The sequence below is a fragment of the Triticum aestivum genome, chromosome 1D (genome assembly GCF_018294505.1).
Source record: "Triticum aestivum cultivar Chinese Spring chromosome 1D, IWGSC CS RefSeq v2.1, whole genome shotgun sequence".
Taxonomy (NCBI): domain Eukaryota; kingdom Viridiplantae; phylum Streptophyta; class Magnoliopsida; order Poales; family Poaceae; genus Triticum; species Triticum aestivum.
The window spans coordinates 314,372,128-314,395,468 of NC_057796.1; positions in this window are offsets into that span (position 1 = coordinate 314,372,128).

Sequence of the window (23,341 nt, forward strand, 5' to 3'; positions counted from 1 at the left end):
TGATACATACTGCATCAACTGTAAAACCTTCGAAGGAGGTTTGCATTCCCTGGCCGCTCCGTCTCCTTGCCGGAGTCGTCTCTTTTGCGTGCTCGAGGCTTCTGAGCATCGATCAGGTAGTAGGAGTCTTTGCCCAACACCTTGCTGATGGTGAAGGGGCCTTCCCACGGAGCCGAGAGCTTGTGCTGGCCGGCTGTTCGCTGGATCAGCCGGAGCACAAGGTCTCCCTCTTGGAAGGATCTTGGCTTGACCTTCCGGTTGTAGTATTGGCGCAGGCTCTGCTGGTAGATGGTGCACCGGCTGAGTGCCAACAGCCGGCCCTCTTCCAGCAGATCGACACCGTCTTCTCGTGCTTTTTTTGCCTCCTCTTCGGTGTACATGGTGACTCGAGGGGAGTCGAATTCTATGTCTGTTGGGATGACGGCTTCGGCACCGTAGACGAGGAAGAAAGGCGTGAAGCCGGTTGACTTGTTCGGAGTTGTGCGCAGACTCCAGAGGATGGCCGGTAGCTCGTCGAGCCAACAGCCGGCCGACCACTCCAGAGGCTCGACCAGTCGGGGCTTGATGCCGGGCAAAATGAGGCCGTTTGCTCGCTCCACCTGGCCGTTTGACTGCGGATGGGCAACGGATGCTAGGTCCAGTCGGATGCCCTGCGTCGCGCAGAAACGGGCCAAGGCGCCTTTGGCAAAGTTTGTGCCATTGTCAGTGATGATGCTGTGTGGTATGCCATACCGGATGGTGATGTCTGAGATGAATGTTACAGCAGTCAGACTATTCAACTTCTTGATTGGTTTTGCTTCTATCCACTTGGTGAACTTGTCCACCGCGATAAGCAGATGAGTCAAGCCACCGCGTGCTGTCTTGAATGGTCCCACCATATCCAGCCCCCAAATAGCAAAGGGCTAGGCAATGGGGATAGTCTTAAGTGCAGAAGCCAGCTGATGTGGCTTGGAGCGGAACTTCTGGCACCCTTTGCATTTCTAGACCAAGTCTTTGGCGTCTTCTAGAGCAGTCGGCCAGAAAAAACCGTGGCGAAAAGCTTTGGCAACAAGTGCTCTTGAGGCCGCGTGGTGACCGCACTCGCCTTGATGGATATCTTTGAGGATTGCTTGGCCTTGCTCTGGCTCCACGCAGCGCTGGTACACACCAGTGACGCTGCGCCTCACAAGCTCCCTGTTGACAATGGTGTATGCTGCTGCTCGGCGTTGCACTTGCCGGGCCGAGATCTCATCAGTCGGCAGCTCTTTGTTCACCAGAAAGTTGAGGATGGGCTGAGCCCATGAAGGTGCTGCAATTTCTTTGACTGCTAGGACTGCTACTTGCATGAGGGCGGTTGGGACGGGAGGCGGCGGGTTGGAGTCGGCTGTCCCCTGTTGAGTCGATGAAGTCCCCGGGCCGGGTGCGACTGCTGCAGTCCCCGAGCCGCCTGCCGAAGTTCCCGCGCCGACTGCTGGGGTCCTCAAGTCGGATCGGACTGCTTCAGGAGGAGCCGGCATGAAGATGGAGTCTGATTCTGGCGACGGCTTGACAGACAGCTTGAGGAGGCGTTGCAGGGCGACGCCGGCTAGTATTGCTTGCTGGGTGGAGCCAATCCGTGCCAAGGCATCAGCTTGCTCATTGTCATTTCTTGGCACATGAAGGAACTCGCACCCCTCGAAGTATCCACTGAGCTGCTGTACGAGGAAGCGGTAGCTCGCCATGTTTGCATCCTTGGCATCCCAGTCTCCAGACGACTGCTGGACCACCAAGTCGGAGTCACCATAGCACAGGATCCGGCGAATGTCGAGTTCCCTGGCAAGCCGGAGCCCGTGAATGAGTGCTTCGTATTCAGCAACGTTGTTGGAGGCGGCAAATTGGATTTGCAGCACATATCTGAGCTTGTCGCCTTTGGGAGAGGTGAGGACGATGCCGGCTCCCAAACCGGTGCGCATCTTGGAACCATCAAAGTGCATTCGCCAATGGGTGGAGTCTGGCGCTGGCGGCAGGTACTGGGTCTCGTCCCAGTCGACGAGGAAGTCAGCCAGTGCCTGTGACTTGATGGCGGTGCGAGGCTGGTAGTAGATGGTGTATGGGGCCAAATCTATGGCCCATTTGGCCACTCGGCCTGAAGCGTCCCGGCTTCCAATGATCTCAGCAAGTGGGGCAGTGCATACCACAGTGATTGGGTGCTCTTGAAAGTATGGCTTCAGCTTCTTGGCGGCAAAGTGCACGCCGTAGCACATCTTCTGATAGTGGGGGTAGTTCTGCTTGGAGGATGACATCACTTCGCTTAGGTAGTACACCGGCCTCTGGACTGGTAGCGGCTTTGCCTTCTTCTTTGCGTTCCACAACTATGACTGTGCTGACCACCCGGCTGGTGGCGGCGATGTAGAGGAGCATGGGCTCCTTAGGAGTCGGATCCGCCAGGACAGGCGGCGTGGTCAACATCTTCTTCAGCTGGAGAAAAGCTTCATCCGCCTTGTCGTTCCACTCGAAAAAAGTGGTCTTCTTCATGAGCTGGTACAGGGGAAGGGCCTTCTCGCCCAGCCGACTGATGAAACGGCTGATGGATGCCAAGCAGCCGGTGAATTTTTGCACGGCCAGTAGTCGGGTGGGCACCTCCATCCTCTCAATGGCCTTGATCTTCACAGGGTTGCACTCTATGCCGCGCTCTGAGACCAGGAAACCAAGAAGTTGGCCGGTTGGTACTCCAAAGATGCATTTCTCCGGGTTGAGCTTGATTTGAAATCGGCACAAGTTCTCAAAGGTCTCCTTGAGGTCTTCTAGCAGCGTTCCACGCTTCTTCATCTTCACCACAACATCGTCCACATAGACGTGGGCGTTTCTGCCGAGTTGCTTGAGGAGACACTTCTGCATGCAACGCTGAAATGTGGCGCCGGCATTCCTCAAGCCGAACGTCATGGTCAGGTAGCAGAAGGCTCCGAATGGCGTGACGAAGGCGGTCTTCAGCCTGTCTGCCGGGTTCAGCTTGATCTGATGATACCCTAAGTATGCATCCAAAAAGCTCAACAGCTCGCATCCGGCTATGGAGTCTATCACTTGGTCGATTCTTGGCAAAGCAAACGGGTCTTTGGGGCAAGCTTTGTTGAGGCTAGTATAGTCAATACACATGCGCCACTGTTTATTCTTCTTCAGCACAAGGACCGGGTTGGCTAACCACTCTAGAAAGAACACTTCCATGATGAAGCTGGCTGCTAGAAGCCGGGCTATCTCTTCTCCAACAACTCTTCTCTACTCTTCTGACAGGCGGCGCAAGGGCTGCCTGACTGGCTTGGCATCAGGATGGACATGTAGTTTGTGCTCGGTGAAATCCGTCGGAACACCCGGCATGTCCTTGCGAGACCATGCAAAGATGTCCTGATTCTCACAGAGGAAATCGACGAGCTCGCTTTCCAATTTGCTGTCAAGGTTCGCACCTATGATAGCGTGCCTCTCCGGGTGCTCTGGGTCCAAAGGTATCTGATACGTCTCCAACGTATCTATAATTTTTGATTGTTCCATGCTATTATATTATCTGTTTTTGATGTTTAATGGGCTTTACTATGCACTTTTATATTATTTTTGGGACTAACCTATAGACCCAGAGCCTAGTGCCAGTTTCTGTTTTTCCCTTGTTTCAGTGTTTCGCAGAAAAGGAATATCAAACGGAGTCCAAACGGAATGAAACCTTCGGGAGAGTTATTTTTGGAACGGAAGCAATCTAGAAGACTTGGAGTGTACGTAAGGGAAGCAACGAGGAAGGCACGAGGCAGGGGGCGCGCCCTCCACCCTCGTGGGCCCCTTGTGGCTCCCCTGACCGACTTCTTTCGCCTATATATCCATATACCCTAAAAACTTCGGGGAACAGAATAGATCGGGAGTTCCGCTGCCGCAAGCCTCTGTAGCCACCAAAAACCAATCGGGACCCTGTTCCGGCACCCTGCCAGATGGGGGAACCGTCACCGGTGGCCATCTTCATCATCCCGACGCTCTCCATGACGAGGAGGGAGTAGTTAACCCTCGGGGCTGAGGGTATGTACCAGTAGCTATGTGTTTGATCTCTCTCTCTCTCTCTCTCGTGTTCTTGAGGTGGTACAATCTTGATGTATCGCGAGCTTTGCTATTATAGTTGGATCTTATGATGTTTCTCCCCCTCTACTCTCTTGTAATGGATTGAGTTTTCCCTTTGAAGTTATCTTATCAGATTGAGTCTTTAAGGATTTGAGAACACTTGATGCATATCTTGTCGTGCTTATCTGTGGTGACAATGGGATATCACGTGATCCACTTGATGTATGTTTTGGTGATCAACTTGCGGGTTCCGCCCATGAACCTATGCATAGGGGTTGGCACACGTTTTCGTCTTGACTCTCCGGTAGAAACTTTGGGGCACTCTTTGAAGTACTTTGTGTTGGTTGAATAGATGAATATGAGATTGTGTGATGCATATCGTATAATCATGCCCACGGATACTTGAGGTGACATTGGAGTATCTAGGTGACATTAGGGATTTGGTTGATTTGTGTCTTAAGGTATTATTCTAGTACGAACTCTATGATAGATCGAACGGAAAGAATAGCTTCATGTTATTTTACTATGGACTCTTGAATAGATCGATCAGAAAGAATAACTTCGAGGTGGTTTCGTACCCTACCATAATCTCTTCGTTTTTTCTCCGCTATTAGTGACTTTGGAGTGACTCTTTGTTGCATGTTGAGGGATATTTATATGATCGAATTATGTTACTATTGTTGAGAGAACTTGCACTAGTGAAAGTATGAACCCTAGCCCTTGTTTCCTAGCATTGCAATACCATTTACGCTCACTTTTATCATTAGTTACCTTGCTGTTTTTATATTTTCAGATTACAAATACCCATATCTACCATCCATATTGCACTTGTATCACCATCTCTTCGCCGAACTAGTGCACCTATACAATTTACCATTGTATTGGGTGTGTTGGGGACACAAGAGACTCTTTGTTATTTGGTTGCAGGGTTGCTTGAGAGAGACCATCTTCAACCTACGCCTCCCACGGATTGATAAACCTTAGGTCATCCACTTGAGGGAAATTTGCTACTGTCCTACAAACCTCTGCACTTGGAGGCCCAACAACGTCTAGAAGAAGAAGGTTGCGTGGTAGACATCAAGCTCTTTTCTGGCGCTGTTGCCGGGGAGGCTAGGTAAGCGGCACTCACACCCCGTCAACTAAGCTCTCTTCGGGCGCCGTTGCCGGGGAGGTGAGTTCTTGAAGGTATATCTTTAGATCTTGCAATCGAATCTTTTAGTTTCTTGTTTTATCACTAGTTTAGTCTATAAAAGAAAACTACAAAAAAATGAAATTAAGGTTACCTCATATGCTTCATCTTTTTAATGTCTTTCGTGAAAATGATGGGAAGGAAAATTGTGCTCAAGTACTAGAAGAAGAATTGCATAGAATGCTTGGCATAAAATATGTGAATGATGAGCATGTTTGCAATGTTGTTAGTATGAATTATTTGAATACCCATGATGCTAATGATATGCAAAGCCACAAGCTTGGGGAAGCTATGTTTGATGAAGATGGTATTTTTTGTCCCCCAAGCTTTGATGAGCAAATTTACTATGATGAAAGCATGCCCCCTATCTATGATGATTATTGTGATGACACGTATGCTATAAAGAATAACGATAACCATGAAACTTCTCATCTTGATCTTAATTTTCAATCACATGATCGTTATTTTGTTGAGTTTGCTCCCACTACTATTCATGAGAAGAATTTTGCTTATGTGGAGAGTAGGAAAATTTCTATGCTTGTAGATCATGAAAAGAATGCTTTATGTGCTGGTTGTATTGTTGAATTCATTCATGATGCTACTGAAAATTATTATGAGGGAGGATATATGCTTGTAGGAATTGCAATAATATCAAGTTTCCTCTCTATGTGCTTAAAGTTTTGAAGTTATGCTTGTTTTGCCTTCCTATGCTAGTTGATTATTGTTCCCATAAGTTGTTTGCCCACAAAATCCCTATGCATAGGAAGTGGGTTAGACTTAAATGTGCTAGTCATATTCTTCATGATGCTCTCTTTATGTTTCAATTCTTATCTTTTATGTGAGCATCATTGAAATCATCATGCCTAGCTAGGGGCGTTAAACGTTAGCACTTGTTGGGAGGCAACCCAATTTTATTTTTGTTACTTGCTTTTTGTTCCTTTTTAGTAATAAATAAATCACCTAGCCTCTGGATATATGTGGTTTTATGTTTTAATTAGTGTTTTTGCCAAGTAAGACCTATAGGATCTTCTTGGATGATAATTATTTGATCTTGCTGAAAAAGACAGAAACTTTCTGCTCACGAAAATAATTGTTAAAAATCACCAGAACGTAATAAAATACTAATTCCAATTGCAGTAGATCAATAAACAAATTATCTAGGTCTTCCTATTTTTGTAGAATTTTAAGTTACAGAAAGTTTGCGTTTGATACAGATTACTACAGACTATTCTGTTTTTGACAGATTCTGTTTTTCGTGTGTTGTTTGCTTATTTTGATGAATCTATGGCTAGTATCGGAGGTTATGGACCATAGAGAAGTTGGAATACAGTAGGTTTAACACAAATATAAATAAATAATGATTTCATTACAGTACCTTAAAGTGGTGGTTTGTTTTATTTCGCTAACGGAGCTCATGAGATTTTCTGTTGAGTTTTGTGTTGTGAAGTTTTCAAGTTTTGCGTAAAGATTCGATGGACTATGGAATAAGGAGTGGCAAGAGCCTAAGCTTGGGGATGCCCAAGGCACCCCAAGGTAATATTCAAGGACAACCAAGAGCCTAAGCTTGGGGATGCCCCGGATGGCATCCCCTCTTTGTCTTCGTTCATCGGTAGCTTTACTTGGAGCTATATTTTTATTCACCACATGATATGTGTTTTGCTTGGAGCGTCATTTTATTTTGTTAGTATTTGATTTCTGTTATTTAGAGTAATGTTTTGCATCTCTATTTTCAATAAAAATGTCAAGGATAGCCTTTACCATGCTTATTTTGCAAGTATACATGTTGCTGTTTTAAAACAGAAAGTTTACCGCTGTTGCAAAAATTCCCTAGAAAAGTCAGAATATGATAAAATATTGAAACCTTTTGCATAATAAGCTCTGATAAATTTACTACAGTGGGAATTTTCGTTCATAATTTTTGGATCTAGGGAAGTATGGATCTTGCTACATTCTTTACAGACTGTCCTGTTTAGGCAGATTGCTGTTATGTTTGCATATGTTTGCTTGTTTAATGATTCTATTGAGGATAGGACTATTAAATATGCAGAGGCATTTAGTATGCAATGTTGAATAATAATTTTAGTGATTTGCTACAGTAGAGTATGATAAGGTTTTTGCATTGGTTTATACTAACTTATCTCACGAGTCCTTGTTGAGTTTTGTGTGGATGAAGCTTTTGAGATTTAGGGAGACCGTGATATGAGAGGAATTAAGGAGACACAAAAGCTCAAGATTGGGGATGTCAAAGGCATCCCAAGATAATATTTCAAGAAGTCTCAAGCATCTAAGCTTGGGGATGCCCCGGTAGGCATCCCACCTTTCTTCTTCAACAATTATCGGTTAGTATCGGTTGAGCCTAAGTTTTTGCTTCTTCACATGATGAGTGCTATCCTTGAAATGTAATTTTATTTTCTTTTGTTTTGCTTGCTGTTTGAATAAAATACCAAGATCTGAAATTCTTAAATGTTAGAGAGTCTTCACATAGTTACATAATTATTCGGCTACTCATTGATCTTCACTTATATCTTTCGGAGTAGTTTGTCGTTTGCTCTAGTGCTTCACTTATATCTTTTTAGAGCACGACGGTAGTTTTATTTTGAAGAAATTGATGTCGTTATTCTGTTATATTATTTTGGTGAGTCCTTAGAACAGCATGGTAATTTGCTTTGGTTATGAATTTATTCCTAATATGATGGGCATCCAAGAGGGATATAATAAAAACTTTCATATAAAGTGCATTGAATACTATGAGAAGTTTGATTCATTATGATTGTTTTGAGATATGAAGATGGTGATATTAGAGTCATGCTAGTTGAGTAGTTGTGAATTTGAGAGATACTTGTGTTAAAGTTTGTGATTCCCGTAGCATGCACGTATGGTGAACCGTTATGTGATGAAGTCGGAGCATGATTTATTTATTGTTTGTCTTCCTTATGAGTGGCGGCCGGGGACGAGCGATGGTCTTTTCCTACCAATCTATCCCCCTAGGAGCATGCGCGTAGTACTTCGTTTCGATAACTAATAGATTTTTGCAATAAGTATGTGAGTTCTTTATGACTAATGTTGAGTCCATGGATTATACGCACTCTCACCCTTCCACCATTGCTAGCCTCTCTAATACCGCGCACCTTTCACCGGTATCATACACCCACCATATACCTTCCTCAAAACAGCCACCATACCTACCTATTATGGCATTTCCATAGCCATTCTGAGATATATTGCCATGCAACTTACCACCGTTCGGTTTATTATGACACGCTTCATCATTGTCATATTGCTTTGCATGATCATGTAGTTGATAACGTATTTGTGGCAAAGCCACCGTTCATAATTCTTTCATACATGTCACTCATGAGTCATTGCACATCCCGGTACACCGCCGGAGGCATTCATATAGAGTCATATCTTGTTCTAAGTATTGAGTTGTAATTCTTGAGTTGTAAGTAAATAAAAGTGTGATGATCATCATTATTGGAGCATTGTCCCAGTGAGGAAAGGATGATGGAGACTATGATTCCCCCACAAGTCGGGATGAGACTCCGGACGAAAAATAAAAAAAGAAAGAAAAAGAGGCCAAAAAAAGAGAGAATGCCCAAAAAAGAAAAAGAAAAAAAAGAAAAAAAAAGAGAAAAAGAGAGAAGGGGAAATGCTACTATCCTTTTACCACACTTGTGCTTCAAAGTAGCACCATGATCTTCATTTTAGAGAGTCTCCTATGTTGTCACTTTCATATACTAGTGTGAATTTTCATTATTGAACTTGGCTTGTATATTCCAATGACGGGCTTCCTCAAAATGCCCTAGGTCTTCGTGAGCAAGCGAGTTGGATGCACACCCACTTAGTTTCTTTTGTTGAGCTTTCATACACTTATAGCTCTAGTGCATCCGTTGCATGGCAATCCCTACTCACTCACATTGATATCTATTGATGGGCATCTCCATAGCCCGTTGATACGCCTAGTTGATGTGAGACTATCTTCTCCTTTTTGTCTTCTCCACAACCACCATTCTATTCCACATTTAGTGCTATGTCCATGGCTCATGCTCATGTATTGCGTAAAGATTGAAAAACTTTGAGAACATCAAAAGTATGAAACAATTGCTTGGCTTGTCATCGGGGTTGTGCATGGTTTAAATATTTTGTGTGATGAAGATAGAGCATAGCCAGACTATATGATTTTGTAGGGATAGCTTTCTTTGGCCATGTTATTTTGAGAAGACATGATTACTTTGCTAGTATGCTTGAAGTATTATTATTTTTATGTCAATATTAAACTTTTGTTTTGAATCTTATGGATCTGAATATTCTTGCCACGACAAAGAGAATTACATGGTTAAATATGTTAGGTAGCATTACACGTCAAAAATTCTGTTTTTATCATTTACCTACTCGAGGACGAGCAAGAATTAAGCTTGGGGATGCTGATACGTCTCCAACGTATCTATAATTTTTTATTGTTCCATGCTATTATATTATTTTGGATGTTTAATGGGCTTTACTATGCACTTTTATATTATTTTTGGGACTAACCTATAGACCCAGAGCCCAGTGCCAGTTTCTGTTTTTCCCTTGTTTCAGTGTTAAGCAGAAAGGAATATCAAACGGAGTCCAAACGGAATGAAAACCTTCGGGGGAGTTATTTTTGGAACGGAAGCAATCCAGAAGACTTGGAGTGTACGTAAGGGAAGCAACGAGGAAGGCACGAGGCAGGGGGGCGCGCCCACCCCCTGGTCGCGCCCTCCACCCTCGTGGGCCCCTTGTGGCTCCCCTGACCGACTTCTTTCGCCTATATATATCCATATACCCTAAAAACTTCGGGGAACAGAATAGATCGGGAGTTCCGCTGCCGCAAGCCTCTATAGCCACCAAAAACCAATAGGGACCCTGTTCCGGCACCCTGCCGGAGGGGGGAACCCTCACCGGTGGCCATCTTCATTATCCCGGCGCTCTCCATGACGAGGAGGGAGTAGTTCACCCTCGGGGCTGAGGGTATGTACCAGTAGCTATGTGTTTGATCTCTCTCTCTCTCGTGTTCTTGAGGTGGTACGATCTTGATGTATCGCGAGCTTTGCTATTATAGTTGGATCTTATGATGTTTCTCCCCCTCTACTCTCTTGTAATGGATTGAGTTTTCCCTTTGAAGTTATCTTATCGGATTGAGTCTTTAAGGATTTGAGAACACTTGATGTATGTCTTGTCGTGCTTATCTATGGTGACAATGGGATATCACATGATCCACTTGATGTATGTTTTGGTGATCAACTTGCGGGTTCGCCCATGAACCTATGCATAGGGGTTGGCACACGTTTTCGTCTTGACTCTCCGGTAGAAACTTTGGGGCACTCTTTGAAGTACTTTGTGTTGGTTGAATAGATGAATATGAGATTGTGTGATGCATATCGTATAATCATGCCCACGGATACTTGAGGTGACATTGGAGTATCTAGGTGACATTAGGGTTTTGGTTGATTTGTGTCTTAAGGTGTTATTCTAGTACGAACTCTATGATAGATCGAATGGAAAGAATAGCTTCATGTTATTTTACTACGGACTCTTGAATAGATCGATCAGAAAGAATAACTTTGAGGTGGTTTCATACCCTACCATAATCTCTTCGTTTGTTCTCCGCTATTAGTGACTTTGGAGTGACTCTTTGTTGCATGTTGAGGGATATTTATATGATCCAATTATGTTATTATTGTTGAGAGAACTTGCGCTAGTGAAAGTATGAACCCTAGGCCTTGTTTACTAGCATTGCAATACTGTTTACGCTCACTTTTATCATTAGTTACCTTGCTGTTTTTATATTTTCAGATTACAAATACCCATATCTACCATCCATATTGCACTTGTATCACCATCTCTTTGCCGAACTAGTGCACCTATACAATTTACCATTGTATTGGGTGTGTTGGGGACACAAGAGACTCTTTGTTATTTGGTTGCAGGGTTGCTTGAGAGAGACCATCTTCAACCTACGCCTCCCACGGATTGATAAACCTTAGGTCATCCACTTGAGGGAAATTTGCTATTGTCCTACAAACCTCAGCACTGGAGGCCCAACAACGTCTACAAGAAGAAGGTTGCATAGTAGACATCAGTATCCTCTTTGTTTCTTTGGACGGCTTGAACGAGCCCTCAGCTTCCGACTCCTTGGGGTTGGGTGACATTTCCGGCTGCTTGCCTGCCATAGCCACAATCCGCTCAAGGAGCCGCTTCTCTGCTGCAATCACGAGGGACTCGGCTAGCCGGCTGCTGTCTGCTGCACAGGAGGACGACTTCTTGTAGTCCCCTACTATGGTCAGGATTCCCTTGGAGCTCGGCATCTTCATTTTGAGATAAGCATAGTGGGGGACCGCCATGAACTTGGCCAGAGCAGGCCGGCCAAGTAGCGCATGGTAGGGGCTCTCAAGGTCCACCACTTCAAACCACACTGGCTCTCGGCGAAAGTGATTTTTGTCTCCGAAGAGGACATCTATCTGGGTCTTGCCGATTGGTGAGCAGGAAAGGCCAGGAACTATGCCATGGAATACTGTCCGACTGGGCTGAAGCTGCCTCTGTTTGATTCCTAACTTCTCCATAGTATCCTTGTACAGGATGTTGATCCTGCTGCCGCCATCTATCAGAACTCGGGAGAAGTGAGCAGCCCGCCTCTCCGTGGCAAAGGTGGCATCCAACACCAGAGCATAAGAACCGAGATTGGGCATCACCTCTGGGTGGTCGGCTCTGCTCCAGCTGATGGGCTTCTCAGACCAATGCATGAACTCGGGGGTCTCTGATGCTACTGGATTTACCTCTTGTTGTCGCTGCCGTCTGCTGTGCCTATCGTCGGCCATGCTGGTGAACACGACATAGGCTCCATGCTCTTCAGGATATTCATCTTGTACTGCGCCGACAGGCCGAACCGCCGGCTGCTGGGGAGGAGGAGGCGGCGGGCCAGTAGGCGGAGGAGGCAGGAGTCCGTCACCCTTGGCGATCCTGGTGAGCCAGTGGCACTTCCGAGTGGTGTGGTTGGACGGCTTCGCGCCACTGTCGAACTTGCAGGGTGCATCAAGGGTTTGCTCGTACGAGAAGGTGGGTAGCCAGTTGGGCTTGCCGCCCTTCTGATGCTTGGGTGGAGGCTGCCCTTCCGGCTGCTCATCTTCGACTGTCGCCACCTGCCGGCTTGTGGAAGCCGGCTGCGTGGCCTTGGGCTTATGGTCATTCTGTTGCTGTCGCCGGCTGGTGTCACCAGCCGGGGTCCGAGGAGCTTGGGGAGCCACTTTGCCAGATGCATCAACTTGGATCTCCGCCTTCATGGAGGAGTCGGCCGTGGTGTACTTGTCTGCTATGATCAACAGTTCGTCGAGGGTCGTCAGTTCGTCACAGAGAAGCTTGTGCTTGAGGAGGGTGCCCTCTCGGCACCCGGCAGTAAAGTACTCGATGGCCTACACCTCGTGCACGCCCTCGCAGGAGTTGCACAACTCGGTCCAGCGCGTGAGGTAGTCGCGAGTCGATTCGTTGGGGCCTTGGACGCATAAGGAGAGCTGGCGAGGCTTGGGCGGCTGCTTGTACGCGCTGGTGAAGTTGCGGATGAAGGCTTCAGTGAAATCAACCCAGCTATTGATGCTGCGGGGCTTCAGGCTATTCAGCCATGTCCGGGCTGTGCCCTAGAGCATGAGCGGGACGTACTTCACGGCAACGTGCTTGTTGCCGTTGGCGACGCTGACAGCTGTAGAGTAGTCGACCAGCCAGTCCTCCGGCTTCACGGAGCCGGTGTACTTGGGCGTATCTCTCGGGAGAGTGAACCCTTTGGGGAAGGGCTCATCTCGAATGCGGGGGCCGAAACAGGGCGGACCCAGCTCGTCTTCTTCTTCTAGCGCCAGAGATCGGTTGAGGTGGTCGATCCGGTGGCGGGCATCGTTCTCTCCGACTCCTTCTCGGTGGCCAAGGCGGTCGCCGAGCGTCGGGTGACTAACAGGCGGCGGGGAAGCGCGCCTCTCCCTGCGAGGGGGAGGAGGAGGCGGGCAGTCGTCCCGTCGTTCCACTGCTCTGGGAAGGCCGTCTTGTTCACGCTCGATGGTGATGCGAGTCCGGCTGCGGCTGGCAGCCGGCTCCTTGTCTCTTCTACCGCAGACGCCACCAGTCGGCGTCCGGGATGTCGCGCCTTGGTCTCGGCGAGGAGGCGGGTTGTCGTTTTGCCGGCTGGGCGCTTCAGCGCGGCAGCCGCGTCAAGGAGCTGCTGGACCCGCTCCGTCATGTGGCGACGCTCGTCGCTCTCGAGCTTGTCTAGCTCGTCTGCGCCCGCCTGGGCAGCTCATATGTTTTCCGCAGGCGTGGCATAGACGGGACGATCCGTCCCGAACATGCTGGCGATGGTCGCACCACGCTGCCGGATCAGGCCAATGTGGCTAGGCCCACCAGGAGCCGGCATACCGTCGACAACTCGGTCCATCTCTCGCTGGTAGGCCTCCTAAAGGCGTCTCATGCTGGCCAGCTGGTTGGCGCTTTCGACGAGCTGGACGCGGCGTGCCTCCAGCGTCTCGGCGTCGGCGTCTTCCGGAATGGGCGCAGTCAGGTCTTGCATCGCTGCCTGCAACGGATCCTGGCCACCTCCGCCAGAGTGCTCGCCATGGCTGATGACGAGCACTTCCGTGACGGTGCTGCCGCCGCTGTCCGCGCGAGGAAGCGGCTCGTCGTAGACCACCACGTTGGTGGGGAACGTGTCAAGCGACGCCGTGTCGGAGTCGACCAACATCGGGTCGGTGGAGCCAACCGACTCCAAGTCTGCAGCAGGCTCACTGGCGACGTGAAGCTGATCGAGGAGGCTCATGAGGCGGCTCTCAGGGCCATTGGTGCCCGCATCAGACGCGGGCTCGTCGGAGAGGCGAATCTCGCCAACAAGATCGGCGAGGCAGCTCGCCGTGCAGGCGACCTCCGCACCGCGCAGCGCGTCGGTGCAGATGCCGTCTAGCGTGCCGGGCTGGCTGCGCTTGCCAGGAAGGAACAAGGTTCCCATCCAGAACAGGTCTCCAAGAGACGGTGCACCTCGCCCCATGGTGGGCGCCAAATGTCGGGGGTTGGGTGCGACATATGCCAATGGATGGCTTATCATGGTGGGAGCGAGTAGAACGTCGCCGATGCCTGGAAGCAGGATGAGGCGCGGACACGAACGCCGGCGCACTTTACCCAGGTTCGGGGCTCTCCTAGGAGATAACACCCCTAGTCCTGCTCTGCGGGGTCTCCGCATGATCACTAAGGCACTAGTGAGTACAATGGTGCTCCTCGAGCTGTATGCTAGAGCTAGAAGAAGGCATGGCTTGCTCTCCTCTCCCCCTAGGTGTGAGTCTAATTCTAACAGGTTGGAACCCTTTGCATGGGTGCCCTGGGGGTTTATATAGGCCTACCCCCTGGGGTACAATGGTAATCTGGCCGGGTGTAGGGCCCGATTGTCAGTCTCTCTGGTCCCCAGCTTCTCCGCCGACTGCTGGGGCCCGCCGCATGGTGGACCTCGCCGACTGGTCTGGTACGGAGCCGACAGGCCACCTCCGCCGCTCGCGGGTCTTGCCGGCTGCTGATTACTATAGCCGCAACGCTAATGACGCACGCTCGGTCAGGGGGGCGTGGCTACAGTCCCGCCGCCTGGCGGGAGATCACTGTAGCCACTCCGCATCTTATTTGGTTAATGGCGCGTGGGCCCCAGGGAAGGAGCGTGCCGACTGCTAGGAGCCGGCCTCCCTCGGGTCCGTCTGGTTTGGCCTCCGCCGTCTTCCGGGCTCTCGCTGGCTGGTAGGGCCCGCCGCCTTCAGGCCATACCGATAGGCGGTCGTGGGAGCAGGGCTCCGCCTGACAGGAGTGACATCAGGGGCGGAGTGGCAACAGTGCCGCGCCGGGCGGAGATCTCCGGCTGCACGGAGCACCGTGGCCACGCCCGGCCTTGGATACGGGGGTGATGGGATACACTGTAGCCTTGCACCGTCTTGTCTTCTTAATGGGGGCGCAGACTTTGAGGGCGCCATGGGCCGACTGCTAGGGGCCGGCCTCTCTGGAGGCCGCCTGCTAGGAGTCGGCCCGTCTTGGAGCCGCCTTCCTGAGCATGGCCGTCTTCTGGCAGTCGGCCGTTCAGCCAGCCGGCCACCAGAAGGCGGCGCTTCATCTCGACGTTTTGAGGGGCGCAGCCGGCCCCGATGTCTTGAAAGGTTCGGGGATTCGGGTTAGGCTACCCGTGGCCCATTACTCCGACAACTGGAGAAATAGGATTGAGAAAATTGAGAAAGTCTCCAGTCGAAGTCTTCAAACAGTAACAATCAATTTCATCAACAAGTAAGAGAGGAAATGAAGGAGTTGAGGAAATAGAACCAGTAGCTCGGTGAAGACAGTGATTTGGTAGACCAGTTCCAACTGCTATGACAGTTGTACGTCTAGTTGGAGCGGCTTGGTATTTAAACCAAAGGACACAGTCCCATGACACACAATCCTTACCATATTCTCCTTGAGCTAAGGTCACACATACCTCGCCCAATCACTCGTGGTAAGTCTTCAAGGTGACTTCCAAACCTTCACAGACTTGGTCACCCGACGATCATTCCTCTTGGATGCTCTAGACCATGACGCTTAACCGTCTGGAAGATGCATAGTCTTCAAAGGTAATAAGCGTCAGTTCCACACAGGAACAATCTCTTCAGTGATGCTCAATCACTTTGGGTTTTAGGTGTTGGGGTCTTGGGTTTTTCCTCACCGATGATTTTCTCTCAAAGTCCTTAGAGGATGGGATGCTCTAAATGACAAGTGTCAGTTTCTCTCGGAGCAGCCAACCAGCTAGTGGTTGAGGGTGGCGACTATTTATAGCCAGGGAGCAGCCCGACATGATAAGACATAAATGCCCCTAATGATATGACCATTAGGTGGATAAGATATTTGGGACAGCTGGCGCATAGCACAACAACGGTCGGAAATTTGAGCTCTCAAATTCCTCAGGGCTATCATGTTCCTCACTTGTAGGCACTCTGCACCGGCGAATTCCTAACTCCTCAGTCACAATAAATTCCTCAAAGACCAGAAGATCTTCGTCTCTATCACTGAAGAAATTGACTGAACTGTTATGAGATTTCCAAAGGCTTCAGTCGAAGGATTGGGTAGGTGTAGGCTTTGAGATGAGCATCACTTGGAAATTTTTCCTTAGTATTACCTCGACCCCATTTAACAATACGGTGTTTCCTATGACTCAAGAAAGGAAAATGAAACTACAAAAACAAAACTTTCACGCTTCATAGTCCTCGCATCCATATCAATATCTTCAAGGTCACACCAATTTCCTCATTTTCAAAGTCTTCAAGAAAACTAAAGTCTGCCATGAAGACATTCATTTTTAGGGGTCGACTTTCTTCGAAAATATCAAACTCCCCATAGACTTATTAGACCTATGTACACTACACATTAGTCCCACAACCTATAAGTCTTCAATGCACCAAAATCACTAAGGGGCACTAGATGCACTTACACACGTCGGCGCCTTGCGAAAGCTGCCGATGCCGTACCTCGCAAGACCCCTGCTGCAACCAAGGCCGACTCCTGTGAAAGGAGGAGGTCTATGTCCATTTTGCATCATGTTTTCCCATTGTTATTTATAATGTTTTTGATCAATATAATACTTTGTGGTGCAATTTGAATGCCTTTTCTCTCTTAATTAGCAAGATTTACATGAAGAGGGAGATTGCTGGCAGCCAGAATTCTAGACCAGAAAAAGCTACATCAGAGATACCTATTATGCACAACTCCAAATGAGCTAAAATTTCACGGAGAATTATTTTGGAATATATAAAAATATTGGAGAAAAGAAATACCACAAGAGGTCCACCAGGTGCCCACGAGGCACCTGGGCATGCCCTGGTGGCTCATGGGGCCCCTGGCCAACCTCCGAGGCCCAACTTCAGCTATATGAAGCCATTTTCCATAGAAAAAATCAGGAGAGGACTTTCAGGACGAAGCGCCGCTGTCTCGAAGCAGAACCTGGGCAGGAGCACTTTTGCTCTCCGGTGGAGCGATTCCGCCGTGGAAGCTTCCCCGGGAGGGGGAAATCGAAGCCATCGTCATCACCAAGGATCCTCTCATTTTCGGAGGACCAATATTTATCAAAATCTTCATCAGCACCATGTCATCTCGAACCCTAGTTCATCTCTTGTATTCAACCTTTTCCTCAAAACCTTAGATTGGTACCTGTGGGTTGCTTGTAGTGTTGATTACATCTTGCAGTTAATGCTAGGTTGTTTATTTGGTGGAAGATTATATGTTTAGATCCTTAATGATATTCAATACCCCTCTGATCTTGAACATGCATATGATTTTTGAGTAGTTACTTTTGTTCTTGGGGACATCAGAGAAGTATGTCATAAGTAATCATGTGAATTTGGTATTCGTTCGATATTTTGATGATATGTATGTTGTTGTTTCCCTTAGTGGTGTCGTGTGAACGTCGACTACATGACACTCCACCATCTTTGGGCCTAAGGGAAGGCATTGTGGAGTATTAATTAGATGATGGGTTGCTAGAGTGACAAAATCTTAAACCCTAGTTAATGCACTATTTCGTAAGGGGCTGATTTGGATCCATATGTTTACTATGGTTAGATTTATCTTAATTATTATTTTGTAGTTGCGGATGCTTGCGAGAGGGGGTAATCATAAGTGGGAGGCTTGTTCAAGTAAGAACAACACCCAAGCACCGGTCCACCCACATATCAAATTATCAAAGTAATGAACGTGAATCAAACAAACGAGATGAAAGTGACTAGTGAAATTCCCGTGTGTCCTCAAGAACGTTTTGCTTATTATAAGAGACCGTTCCTACCTGTCCTTTGCTTCTAAAAGGATTGGGCTACCTTTGCTGCACCTTTGTTACCATTACTACTATTTGCTCGTTACAAATTACCTTGCTATCAAACAATCTGTTACCGACAATTTCAGTGCCAGCAGATAATACCTTGTCGAAAACCGCTTGTCATTTCCTTCTTCTCCTCGTTGGGTTCGACTCTCTTACTCATTGAAAGGACTGCAATTGATCCCCTATACTTGTGGGTCATCAAGACTCTTTTCTGGCGCCGTTTCCGGGGAGTGAAGTGCCTTTGGTGAGTGGAATTTGGTAAGGAAACATTTATATTACGTGCTGAAATTTACTGTCACTTGTTACTATGGAAAGTAATCCGATGAGGGGTTTGTTCGGGGTATCTTTACCTCGACCGGAGGCACAAAGATTTGCTCCTCAATCGACTGCACCTACTGAAAAATATTTATTATGAATTCCTTCGGGTATGATAGAGAAATTGCTAGCTAGTCCTTATGCAGGACATGGAACAATACATCATGATATGCACTAATCTATTCAGATGAAGTTTGTGGATTATTTAAGCTTGCAGGTTTATCCGAGGATGGATTTACTAAGAAGGTTTTCCCTTTATCTTGGGAGGAAAAGGTATTGACATGGTATAGGCTATGTGATGATATTGGAACGTGGGATTGAAACCGATTGAAATTGGAATTTCATCAGAGATTTTATCCTATGCAGCTGGTTCATCGTGATCGGAATTATATATATAATTTTTGGCCTCGTGAAGGAGAAAGTATCGCTCAAGCTTGGGGGAGGCTTAAGTACATGATGTACATATGCCCCAATCATGAGCTCTCAAGAGAAACTATCTTACAGAATTTTTATGATCGACTTTCTCATAATGATCAAACCATGCTTGATTCTTCTTCTACTGGTTCCTTTATGAAGAAAACTATTGAATTCAAATGGGATCTCCTGGAAAGAATTAAACTCTACTCTGAAGATTGGGAACTCGATAAATCTAAAGAATCAGGTATAAACTTGAGTTTGATTGTGTTAAATCTTTTATGGACAGCGATGCTTTTCATAAGTTTAGCACTAAATGTGGACTTGACTCTGAGATAGTAGCCTCTTTCTGTGCATAATTTGCTACTCATTTTGATCTCCCAAAGGAGAAGTGGTTTAAATATCATCCCCCTATTAAAGAAAAGATTGAGGAACCCATTATTGTTAAAGATGAAGCTATCGTTTACAATGTTGATCCAGCTGTGCCTACTACTTATATTGAGATACCTCCTTTTCCTGTTAGGATTAAGGAACATGCTAAAGTATCAACTATGGTTAACAAAAGTAATGTTATAACACCTAGACCCACTGGAAAAATTAAAGTTGTACCTAATATTGGAATGGTTAAAGATCTCTTGGTTGATAATATTGAGGGGCATGCTATTTATTTTTGCGATGTTGCTGCTATAATTGCCAAACCCGTTAGAAATGACGCGATAAGTGATAACCCACAAGTATAGGGGATCTATCATAGTCCTTTCGATAAGTAAGAGTGTCGAACCCAACAAGGAGCAGAAGGAAATGACAAGCGGTTTTGAGTAAAGTATTCTCTGCAAGCACTGAAATTATCGGTAACATATAGTTTTGTGATAAGGTAATTTGTAACGGGTAACAAGTAATGAAAGTAAATAAGATGCAGCAAGATGGCCCAATCCTTTTTGTAGCTAAGGACAAGCCTGGACAAACTCTTATATGAAGAAAAACGCTCCTGAGGACACATGGGAATTATCGTCAAGCTAGTTTTCATCACATATGATTCGCGTTCGTTACTTTGATAACTTGATATGTGGGTGGACCGGTGCTTGGGTACTGCCCTTCCTTGGACAAGCATCCCACTTATGATTAACCGCTATTGCAAGCATCCGCAACTACAAAAGAAGTATTAAGGTAAACCTAACGATAGCATGAAACATATGGATCCAAATCAGCCCCTTACGAAGCAACGCATAAACTAGGGTTTAAGCTTCTGTCACTCTAGCAACCCATCATCTACTTATTGAAGGAAATATGCCCTAGAGGCAATAATAAAGTTATTATTTAGTTCCTCATATCATGATAAATGTTTATTATTCATGCTAGAATTGTATTAACCGGAAACATAATACACGTGTGAATACATAGACAAACATAGTGTCACTAGTATGCCTCTACTTGACTAGCTCGCTAATCAAAGATGGTTGAGTTTCCTAGCCATGGACATGAGTTGTCATTAGATTAACGGAATCACATCATTAGGAGAATGATGTGATTGACTTGACCCATTCCGTTAGCTTAGCACTTGATCGTTTAGTTTACTGCTATTGCTTTCTCCATGACTTATACATGTTCCTGTGACTATGAGATTATGCAATTTCTGTACCGGAAGAACACTTTGTGTGCTACCAAACGTCACAACGTAACTGGGTGATTATAAAGGTGCTCTACAGGTGTCTCCGATGGTGTTTGTTGAGTTGGCATAGATCGAGATTAGGATTTGTCACTCCGATTGTCGGAGAGGTATCTCTGGGCCCTCTCGGTAATGCACATCACAATAAGCCTTGCAAGCAATGTGACTAATGAGTTAGTTGCCGGATGATGCATTACGGAACGAGTAAAGAGACTTGCCGGTAAGGAGATTGAGCTAGGTATTAAGATACCGACGATCGAATCTCGGGCAAGTAACATACCGATGACAAAGGGAACAACGTATGTTGTTATGCGGTTTGACCGATAAAGATCTTCGTAGAATCTGTAGGAACCAATATGAGCATCCAGGTTCCGCTATTGGTTATTGACCGGAGACATGTCTCGGTCATGTCTACATAGTTCTCGAACCCGTAGGGTCCGCACGCTTAATGTTCTGTGATGATTGGTATTATGAGTTTTTGTGTTTTGATGTACTGAAGGTAGTTCGGAGTCCCGGATATGATCACGGACATGACGAGGAGTCTCAAAATGGTCGAGACGTAAAGATCGATATATTGGACGAGTATGTTCAGACACCAGAAGTGTTTCGGGAGGGTTAAGACATATACCGGAGTACCGGGGGATTACCGGAACCCCCCGGGGAGTATAATGGGCCTATTGGGCCTTGGTGGAGAAGAGGAGGGGCGGCCAGGGGAGGCTGCGCGCCCCCTCCCCCTCTAGTCTCAATTGGACAAGGAGGGGGGTGGCGCCCCCCTTTCCTTCCCCTCTCTCTCTCCTCCTTCCCCCTTCTCCTACTCCTACTAGGAAAGGAGGAGTCCTACTCCCGATGGGAGTAGGACTCCCCCTTGGCGCGCCCTCCTCCTGGCCGGCTGCCTCCCCCCTAGCTCCTTTATATACGGGGGCAGGGGGCACCCCAAGACACAACAATTGATCATTGATCTCTTAGCCGTGTGCGGTGCCCCCTCCACCATAATCCACCTCTGTCATATCGTAGTGGTGCTTAGGCGAAGCCCTGCGTCGGTAGCATCATCATCGCCATCACCACGCCGTTGTGCTGACGAAGCTCTTCCCGGAAGCTCTACTGGATCATGAGTTCGCGGGACGTCACCGAGCTGAACGTGTGCTGAACGCGGAGGTGCCGTACATTCGGTGCTGAGGATCGGTCGATCGTGAAGACGTACGACTACATCAACCGCGTTGTTATAACGCTTCCGCTTATAGTCTACGAGGGTACATAGACGACACTCTCCCCTCTCGTTGCTATGCATGACCATGATCTTGTGTGTGCGATGGAATTTTTTTGAAATTACTACGTTCCCCAACAGTGGCATCAGAGCCAGGTTTATGCATAGATGTTATATGCACGAGTAGAACACAAGTGAGTTGTGGGTGATACAAGTCATACTGCTTACCAGCATGTCATACTTTGGTTCGGCGGTATTGTTAGATGAAGCGGCCCGGACCGACATTACGCGTACGCTTACGCGAGACTGGATCTACCGACGTGCTTTGCACACAGGTGGCTGGCGGGTGTCAGTTTCTCCAACTTTAGTTGAACCGAGTGTGGCTACGCCCGGTCCTTGTGAAGGTTAAAACAACACTAACTTGACGAAATATCGTTGTGGTTTTGATGCGTATGTAAGAACGATTCTTGCTCAGCCTGTAGCAGCCACGTAAAACTTGGAACAACAAAGTGGAGGATGTCTAACTTGTTTTTGCAGGGCATGTTGTGATGTGATATGGTCAAGGCATGATGCTATATTTATTGTATGAGATGATCATGTTTTGTTACAGAGTTATCGGCAACTGGCAGGAGCCATATGGTTGTCGCTTTATTGTATGCAATGCAATCGCCCTGTAATTGCTTTACTTTATCACTAAGCGATAGCGATAGTCGTAGAAGCAATAGTTGGCGAGACGACGATGATGCTACGATGGAGATCAAGGTGTCGCGCCGGTGACGATGGTGATCATGACGGTGCTTTGGAGATGGAGATCAAAGGTACAAGATGATGATGGCCATATCATATCACTTATATTGATTGCATGTGATGTTTATCCTTTATTCATCTTATTCTGCTTTGTTTGATGGTAGCATTATAAGATGATCTCTCACTAAATTTCAAGGTAAAAGTGTTCTCCCTGAGTATGCACCGTTGCAAAGTTCGTTGTGCCGAGACACCACGTGATGATCGGGTGTGATAAGCTCAACGTTCATCTACAACGGGTGTAAAACAGTTTTGCACACGCAGAATACTCGGGTTAAACTTGACGAGCCTAGCATATGCAGATATGGCCTCAGAACACTGAGACCGAAAGGTCGAGCGTGAATCATATAGTAGATATGAACAACATAGTGATGTTCACCATTGAAAACTACTCCATCTCACGTGATGATCGGTTATGGTTTAGTTGATATGGATCACGTGATCACTTAGATGATTGGAGGGATGTCTATCTAAGTGGGAGTTCTTAAGTAATATGATTAATTGAACTTAAATTTATCATTAACTTAGTACCTGATAGTATTTTGCTTGTCTATGTTGTTGTAGATAGATGGCCCGTGCTGTTGTTCCGTTGAATTTTAATGCGTTCCTTGAGAAAGCAAAGTTGAAAGATGATGGTAGCAATTACACGGACAGATTTCGTAACTTGAGGATTATCCTCATTGCTGCATAGAAGAATTACGTCCTGGAAGCACCGCTGGGTGCCAGGCCTGCTGCAGATGCAACTGACGGCGTTAAGAACGTCTGGTAGAGCAAAGCTGATGACTACTCGATAGTTCAATGTGCCATGCTTTACGGCTTAGAACCAGGACTTCAACG